Here is an 8,892-nt window from a genome sequence, read left to right on the forward strand (position 1 = left end):
TTTCTAATGATAGAATGATAATAATATACAGAGTAGTACAAATATATTAATGGCATTAATATGACCACTATGCGGTGTATTTAATTATTAATTTTATAAAAAATTAGTTACTTTTTAATTCAGAATGAAAAAATCCTTCAGATGTAGCTAAGGAAAGTAACATCTAGCTATTGACACAACAACCATGGAAATTAGAAAATTCTTAGTCACTAAAGTATTTTATGTTTCTGAAGGAATTTGTTTTGTTTTAATGAAAAACATGTTGATGCAATAAAGACTCGTGTCTTCGGGTTCCTCGAGGTATAATTAGCTTATATTAACTCATTCCAGCCATGGATAGATCAGTTTAACGAGGCCGAGTAATTAGAAATGCGATTAGAAGAAAAATGTCGGTTTCGGATTTTTTTTAGAATCCTAGCTGTTTTTCCTCTTTAGTTCCTTAGTGGAAAACTACCTTTCTCTTCTTCTTGGGCTCTTGTAATACAAGCTGAAGATAATATTTTTGATTTGACCATGAAAAAGGTTTTGGTTAAGAAAATATAAATAAGTATATATTTTTTTATCCCATAAATAAATTCTAAACAGACATTTCTTTATTATTCAGAATGAAAATTTGTTTCATATATAGTTAAGTGAATGTAAAATCTGCCTATTGACACAACAACCATGGAAGCTCATTCATGTTTTATTTAAATTCATTGTTTATCACTAGCAACAATGAAAGAAGCTTATTTTTTAAAATAAAATATCACTAAAAATAAAAAATAATAAATCATTATTTTTTAAAACGTTTCAGATTTTAAGGTATGTGTCATTATTCTATTACAAACCCAATAATTTAAAATATACTTTGTATATCATATGATAAACAGTTTTTTTAATATTTTAATTTGTTTCCATTGTTTATCAATAGCAACTGAACTCAAAATGAGAGGTTATTTTTTAAATTTAATTTCGACATTTATGTCCTAAATAAAATAAATAATGTTTTAAACTTTTTTTTAATGAAAAACATTTTGATGCTATAAAGATTCGCATTTTAGGTTTCCTCGAGGTGGAATATCGAATATTAACTTTGTTCCAGTAAATAATACAACAATTTAACAAATGATAACGAAACCGAATAAATACAAATGGGATCGGGAGAGACCGGTTGTTCTTGGCTATGGTGTTCCCAATCATTATTTTTCGTTTTTTCTCTTTCAAGCGATCATTAAATTATTTATATATAGTGTATATATCCATTGTTTATTATTGCTAACTATAGAAATTGGTTAATTATTTAAAAAAAAAAGAAATTAAAGGACATTAGGGGAAGATTTTTTGGAAAATCCAAATTTAACTATTTTAACAAAAATCCTGTCAAACTATTTTAATGAGGGTAAAATCTAAATCACATTTGATCGTGCATTGGTACGGCGAGTTAATCAAATTCCTTACAGTCGATTTCTAGAAAAACAATGAAATATGAAGAATCTATTTTATTGAGTGACACACCTAGTTACTGTCTCATCCAAGGTAATATATGTTATTTTAATTTCGAACCACTTTTCGTTTTTAAGCTTAGTTGTTCACACAAATGATTTTCTCAGATTAGTTTTTTGGATTCAGTAGACCTCAAAACAAAGATGAAGAACATGTATTGTAGTTAATATCCAAAAAAAAAATATTTTAGTTTTTTTTACATTCAAATAAAAAAAATTCCAATTGAGAATAATCAGTACCATTCGGTATAGGTTAAACACATTTGTTATCTGTTATCTGTTTCAAAACGTACAAAACTAATTTTATCGGGAAGGTTCGTGATGCGCGCACCACCTAAGATTTTGTTTATGAAGTGTGATTTTCAGGCAATGTGCCTTCTAAAAGCAGCGAAGCTTAACTGTTTTTCGGTAAATAGCAGAAATTTATTTTTCAAAGTATTTCATATTATATGGGGTTCTTCATGACATTACTAATATTTCAAAGTATATGTTGTATATGATACATAGGTTTTAAGGCAAAGAGGATCGTATTAGGTGGAACTTAGGTCGGAAAAAATAAAGGTGATCTTCACTCTGAATGCGATGGAATTTTCCTTCATCTTCATATTTATTGTTTTCTGTTAGTTGCTATGCTCTTTTAAATGTTTCCTGAATTATTGTCCCTTTAATCAACAATAAAGATTTATTTATTTGTAACTATTCCAACTGCGTTATATACCTGATAATCTTAACAGTTTTATATAATTTAATTATTAAATAAATCAAAATTGTATCCTTGTATAGTCTCAACACTTTTTATTACATCTCTCACCTCACATCAAATTTTAAAATTTGTTTTACAGGCTATTCTGCCCAGGTCATTAATTATAAGTTAAACACAACCTATTTTTAAAAATTCATAAATATTTAAGACTTTTAATTTTCAAATTGTCTACAACTATCACTACCATATAAACGATGATTTTAGAGATAAATTTGTTGATGATATATGGCGCTACCTGTGTTGGGTCAGTCTCTGAATGCAAATATTGTATAAATAAATATTTTCAATAAGTCCTTAAATTTAGCAAAATCAAAAATTAATATTTAACATTAGTTTCGATGATGGCATTTCTTAAAATCTGATTTAATATCTGAACTCGTAAAAAACTTCATTTGAAATTCCTTAGTCAGTTGCGCTCGAGTAGAAATGGAGGTTAGAAAATTAACGTTACCAACAAATTAACATTAACCAACTGCCAATGTTATTACCAAATCAGAAAAAGGTTGACAGAGTTCGAAAATTATAAGTAATAAAAATAAATGCCAAAAAGGTTGCCTTTTTAATTTTTTTTAAATTATTCCGTTTTTTTTAATTGCTGATTATATAAATAAATTTATTGATTAACTTGTGTTAAAATAATTTATTTTGTATTTTCGAAATTGTGTTAGAATTGGAAAATTATAGTTTAACCTTGTAACTTTATTACAACTAATTTTGAATTTGTTTTTTTTTTTTCTAAAATTTACGTTCTTATATTATATTGATAGAATAATAATAATATATTGACTACTACAAACTAATGACATCAATATATTAAAAAACTACATGATTTATGATTAATAACTATTACAATAAATACATTACTTACTACAGTTATTCTATTGCAGTTTGTTCTCTATTGCTGAAATAAAAATTAACTAATTTTTTATAAAATTAATAATTAAATACACCACTTAGTGGTCATATTAATGCCATTAATATATTTGTACTAGTCTGTATATTGTTATCGTTCTATCACTACTAATCTTCTGTAAATTACCTTTATTTTGTTTTAATTTTCCTTTAGTCCAATTGTGTATATTCAATTATTTGTTATGTTTCTGGAAAGATTTTAAATATGCCCGTATAATTTAACGTTTTACAAACAAATATTTTTTTTTTTTATTTGTTATTTTTGCACTGACAATTGTTATCTTGGGATTGGACCACTATTGTTATACTTTGCTGGTTATATAAAAGATAGTTGAAATGATAACAATTTCCAGTCGGAATGTTATGCCACCTCTGTTAACTCGCCTTCAAGGGACAAAGTATCTTATCTTAAAATGCCATCCAGCAAGAGAAGATTGTATATAATGTATATAATATAGAGGCCAGAACTATCTCATTTTCCTGATAGTATTACTATGACAGACGTCTGTCAGGTTTAAGGCGACCTTTGTTGGCAGTTATCATAAAATACAAAATTAGAGCAGGAGAGATATAAAACACATTGTTCAAGTTTGTAAAATTTATTGCCTCAGTTTGAGTAAAATTTGTCTGAACCGTTTCACTTTGGCACGATCTACAAATATTTCTTACATTTGCTGTAAAAAAGTAATAATATTTATTTATCGCGATTAAAAATTGTATTCAATGAATTAGTGGAGACATTAGTTGTGCCGGACAAAACGTCGGACTTAGAAAGGAATAAAAAATGTTTTGAGACTAAATTTAAACTTTATTTTTATATTTTATCGTTTTTCTGAAACATGACTGTTGCGATTTAAACTAAACTCGTCTTACCAATGTACAATTAAATTGTTTATAATATAATTTTATCCTAATTCAATGATCTGACGTGTCTTAATGATGGATTTATCCAAAAAACAGTCATCTTGACCTGTGCAGCAGAGAAAAGAAAATATTACAGGCTGTTATTTGATCAATAAAAATCTGTAATTAAAGACCTTAATGTTCCCTGTGTAACCGATCTAGCCCGAATCAGATATCACTCCTTCCATTATAAACTCCCTAACCACTCAAACCCCCTAGTTTCTAACCTTGCATCCTCTTCCATTCCTGACAATCCTCCGAGTCGCCTGAAAAATAGATGGCCACGAGACCAGCTAATGTAAAATGTCATTAGTGTTACCAATGGATAGTTTCTCTACACGCCTGTAACACTCCAATTTAACTAAGATCAGATTTACTAAATGTATTATAATGTACAGTTGTAAATAGCAATAAATAAATATTTTTAAAAAAATCTGTAATTAAGGTTCATAAAAATGTTGGAACATTATTAGTTGACTCTATTATTGAATAAATAGTTTTGTTGCTCATTTGTGTACCTTTCCTGAAGAACCTGAACTTTTGCAATATTCAATTTGTCAAGGCTAGATTTGCTGTAAGTGTTTAGGTATATGAGCACACCGAACGGCCTACAATATTGAATTAGTTGAAACCGTTGTACCACCTACCAGTTGGATCGTTTTTAAGTGAAATATTTTTGTGTTAAGACGCATATATATTTCGGGCCAAATCTACAACGAAAGGGTTGTTATGGTATTAGTTTATTTGTTACGTAATAAGGAGCATCAAGGATTATACTGAGGATTTTGGATTGCAAGGATTGGATGCGGGAGGAATTTGATGGTTTGGGAGAGCCCCAGAGCTCAATCCTGTATGTCCAAATTGGTCAGATTATATATAGTATATACTAATTATTTGTTGTAAATTTGAAGTTGAGAGCATTTGTCAAATGAATATTATTAATTGAAATCAAGGAGCGTTAGTGGATATTTAAAAAGTATACTGAAGGGCAGGAGGGTAGAGGTCATCTGGACCCTGTTTCATATTGAAAGCTAATAGTATTAGTTCATAGTACAAGTGTAGAAACTAGTGTGCTAATAATACTACTTATTTTTTTCATTATAGGGATGACTATTAGTGATATTACAGGAATTAAAAAATACTAAAGTACTATTGTACAAATCTGTGTAATTGAATTAAGATAAATCTACAAGACTAATTGTATAAGGATAGGTGGATCGGAGGGTAGCTTTATACAAGAACAACTAACACCGTTCTGTTGCTGAACTCTTTTAGGTGCACAGGAAATATAAAGAATGTGTTTAAAAATATATATATTTATTCCGAAATTAGTGGTCAAGCTTTTCAAATCCTGGTTTTTTGAAACATTTTGTTAGCATTTCAAAATGTTCCGCTTGTTTGTTGTTCTCTAAATAAATTTTATCAATGATTTAAAGATTCTCCTTACTAATAATTTAACTTGAGTCAGATTGTTTATAAAATCATTGTCTTCTTAAGGGTTTCGGATTTATCATCCGACGGATTTATCCTGCGTTGTTGCCCAGCAAGACCAAGAGGATGGAATAAGTATATATTTATCATATATTTATTTGTAAACATTCATTTCTTTATATTTACAGGCAAATCCAAGAACTTGATCATTCTAAATGCATTTCATTGTTCACTCAACGGATATTTTCTCAAATATCGAAACGTCCAACCAGTGGTGTGTTCAAATTATTATAAAATTTAACATTGTCAGAATGTGAGAAATAACAACCAGTAGTATAAAGAAATATGTGAGGAATATTAGAAAATAAACAACTGTTATTAAAAATATAATTTTATTCTTTATATTTCAATAATATTGAATGTGTTTTTTTCAAAGAATCATCAGTTTCTTGTAGAAGACAGGCTTTTGGATCTCCTCCTTCCACCAATTTCCTATTTCTACCCGTCCTATAGAAGATGGAGGTCTTGTTTCTTCTTCTGAAATAATGAAAATATATGAATCAGTATCACGGTGGAATAGGAGTGAAAAAAAATAATTGAGCGACAAATTACTCTAAGAATAACAAAGGTGTTCAGTCCATGGGCCTGAGGACTTAGGTTTAAGAGGAATAAGATAGGGGGGGAGGTTCAATTTAATTTGGTGGAAGACCCAGCAAATTACCCAGGAACCTCTGCCCTCACTCAGTTACTAGCCACACAAGAAAAAGATGTCCTGCTAAGAAGTAGGCCCATCACACACCAGGTGACCCATCCCGTATGGAGGTCACACGTAAAAACATTTATTTCATCTAATAACTTCAACATGGTTACCCTCATTCTGATCAATTCTTCCCATCTTAGTTCCCACTATCTAAATTCAGTAATAAAAAAAATATATGTATAAATTATTTTAAAAACAACAATTAACGATAGTGCATCCACCTCTAGGTGTAGCAAAGTATAATTTAAAAACAGATTTAAAAGTTAATGTCGATCATTATCTTCATAAATATACAGAAACAAAATTAAAATGGGTTATATAAAGTACTTACATAACAACTCTTAATTAAAAAGAAAACTATTAGTTTTAGTTATTTTAAAATATATGAGAAGAAACACCAATCAGTGACTGTGGCCCTATTTTGTAGCGTGTAATCCAATATTACTATAATATTAAATGCCAGCTAGGTCTTGGTATTATATTATTATAAGATTAGAAATTAAACCATCCAACTCACCCCTCCCTGGAAGCACCCCCAATGGTCCTCGGGCTGTCGGGGCGGTAGCAGCCCCTTCGTTGATTCTTCTGTAAAAAAGGACATTACAGGTTTAGTTGCTAACTAGTGTTAGCATGATTACAGTGTGTTAAACATTAGATTACCTTTATATAGCTTTTTAGCTATTTGTCCTTATATAACCATGAATGGGTTAGTAGCCAAGGGAAGAAAAGGCAATCGTACAAGTAAAAGGTATTTTTCTTATTCCTGAATTTCTGAACCGAATTCATGCATCAGTATCGACATAAAATTGTAAAATCATTGTTTAATTTTTGATGCTACCAGAATTTTGATAATATTAAACAGTAAATTTGGGTGTGGCACAAGTAAATAAAACAATTCTCATTCATATAATTGTCACTTGTACTGTTTGGCATCTCACCCATTCATCAATATTGTCTTTTGAAAATCGAAAGTCGAATATAGTTGAGTCAGTGACTGATTTCGATTCTTTATTAACAAAACTAGATGAGATAGAAATCAACCAAATTAAAATCTAAAAATACGACTGAATTATACATGTTAAAATACTAAACATAGTTTCATAATAGGATATATAAGCTGATGGAACTGTAGTTGTTGAATTATAAATTAACATTTTTGACTCACCTCCAAATGACTCCCGCCGCTGCACTTGCTGCTGTTGCAGTACATGTTCCAGCAGTGCCCTTTTCTGAATACCCTTACTTCTCTAAAATTGGAAACATTTGGATTTTTAGTTTAGGTTAGGAATTATGATTAATGTCCCGAGATTTTTTTTAAATTATAAAATTAAATGATTCAACTTACCCTAGTTGAAAAATTATATTCGAAGTAGGAGGAGCCTCTTTCTCCTACGCCAGATAAAATGTCCTGTAAAAATGCTAATACAATACTGGTTCCAAAAAATGATAAAAATTTAACTATTATTTTTTTACAACATATTTAAAAATTATATTAATTGTATACCTGCGCTTCTCCCCGTATTAATAATTCGGTTCTAACAGAACTATATGAGATAGAAATCAACCAAATAAAAACCTAAAATTATGACTGAATTATACATGTTAAAATTCTATTCATAGTTTCATAATAGGATATATAAGCTGATGGAACTGTAGTTGTTGAATTAGAAATTAAAATGTTTCACTCACCTTCAAATGACTCCCGCTGCTCTTGCTGCTGTTGCTGTTGCAGTACCTGTTGCAGCAGCCGTCTTTTTATAATTACCCTTAATTATGTAAAATTGGAAACATTTTAATAACGACAGTTGACACGTAATGTTTATATGTAAAATCTATGTTCGAAAAATGAGAACGGAGACTAAACAAGCAATGTAAAATAATATTAGGTTGTTTTAGAAAGTTTATAAGTAAAGTATTAAGACACTCAATAGTTAATGAGCTAGATTATAAAATTAAATGGTTCAACTTACCCTCGTTCTTAAATTATCTACAAGGTATCAGCAGCCTCTTCTTCCTGTTTTGTCGGGCAAAAATGGTAATATAATACATGTTCCAAAAAATGTTTAAAATTTAGCTATTATTTTTTTACATCATATTTAATAAATATATTAATTGTAAACCAGGGCTTATCCCCGTATTAATAATTCGGATCTAACAGAACTATATGAGATATAAATCGACCAAATAAAAACCTAAAAATACGACTGAATTATACATGTTAAAATACTATTCCTAGTTTCATAATAAGATATATAAGCTGATGGAACTATAGTTGTTAATTTAGAAATTAAAATGTTTCACTCACGTTCATATCGCACTCGCCGCTGTTCCGGCAGCCGCCTCCTGTAAATTGCCCATGATTCTGTAAAATTGGAAACATTTGGATTGTTAGTTTACGATAGTTATCACGTAATGTTTATATGTAAAATCTATGTTTGAAAAATCAGAGCAGAGGCTAAACAAGTAGAAATGCTGCTTAAAAGCATCCTCTATTAGTAGTGTTACTTAGTCCATGTTAGTAATGTTACTTCAAGCAAGTTTATAATTAATCTAAAATTATAATAATTATTATTTTGTTTCATTATATGATCTATACTTTTTTAAAAAATGATGATTGCCTAAAGGTCAAAAATTTAAAA

General features: G+C 29.2%; 1 long non-coding RNA gene across 1 annotated transcript; it reads right to left on the reverse strand.

Moving 5' to 3' along the window:
• Nucleotides 1-5,890: 5,890 nt before the first annotated feature.
• Nucleotides 5,891-7,898, reverse strand: LOC106691663 (uncharacterized). The gene is made up of 3 exons (XR_010844655.1): nt 7,599-7,898; nt 6,771-6,838; nt 5,891-6,030 (listed from the first exon to the last, which is right to left on the reverse strand). It is a non-coding gene; the product is annotated as an uncharacterized lncRNA (long non-coding RNA).
• Between the last annotated feature and the right edge of the window lie 994 nt (nt 7,899-8,892).

Source organism: Halyomorpha halys, unplaced genomic scaffold, assembly GCF_000696795.3.
Source record: "Halyomorpha halys isolate HHAL.00 unplaced genomic scaffold, Hhal_1.1 Scaffold2643.1, whole genome shotgun sequence".
Lineage (NCBI taxonomy): Eukaryota > Metazoa > Arthropoda > Insecta > Hemiptera > Pentatomidae > Halyomorpha > Halyomorpha halys.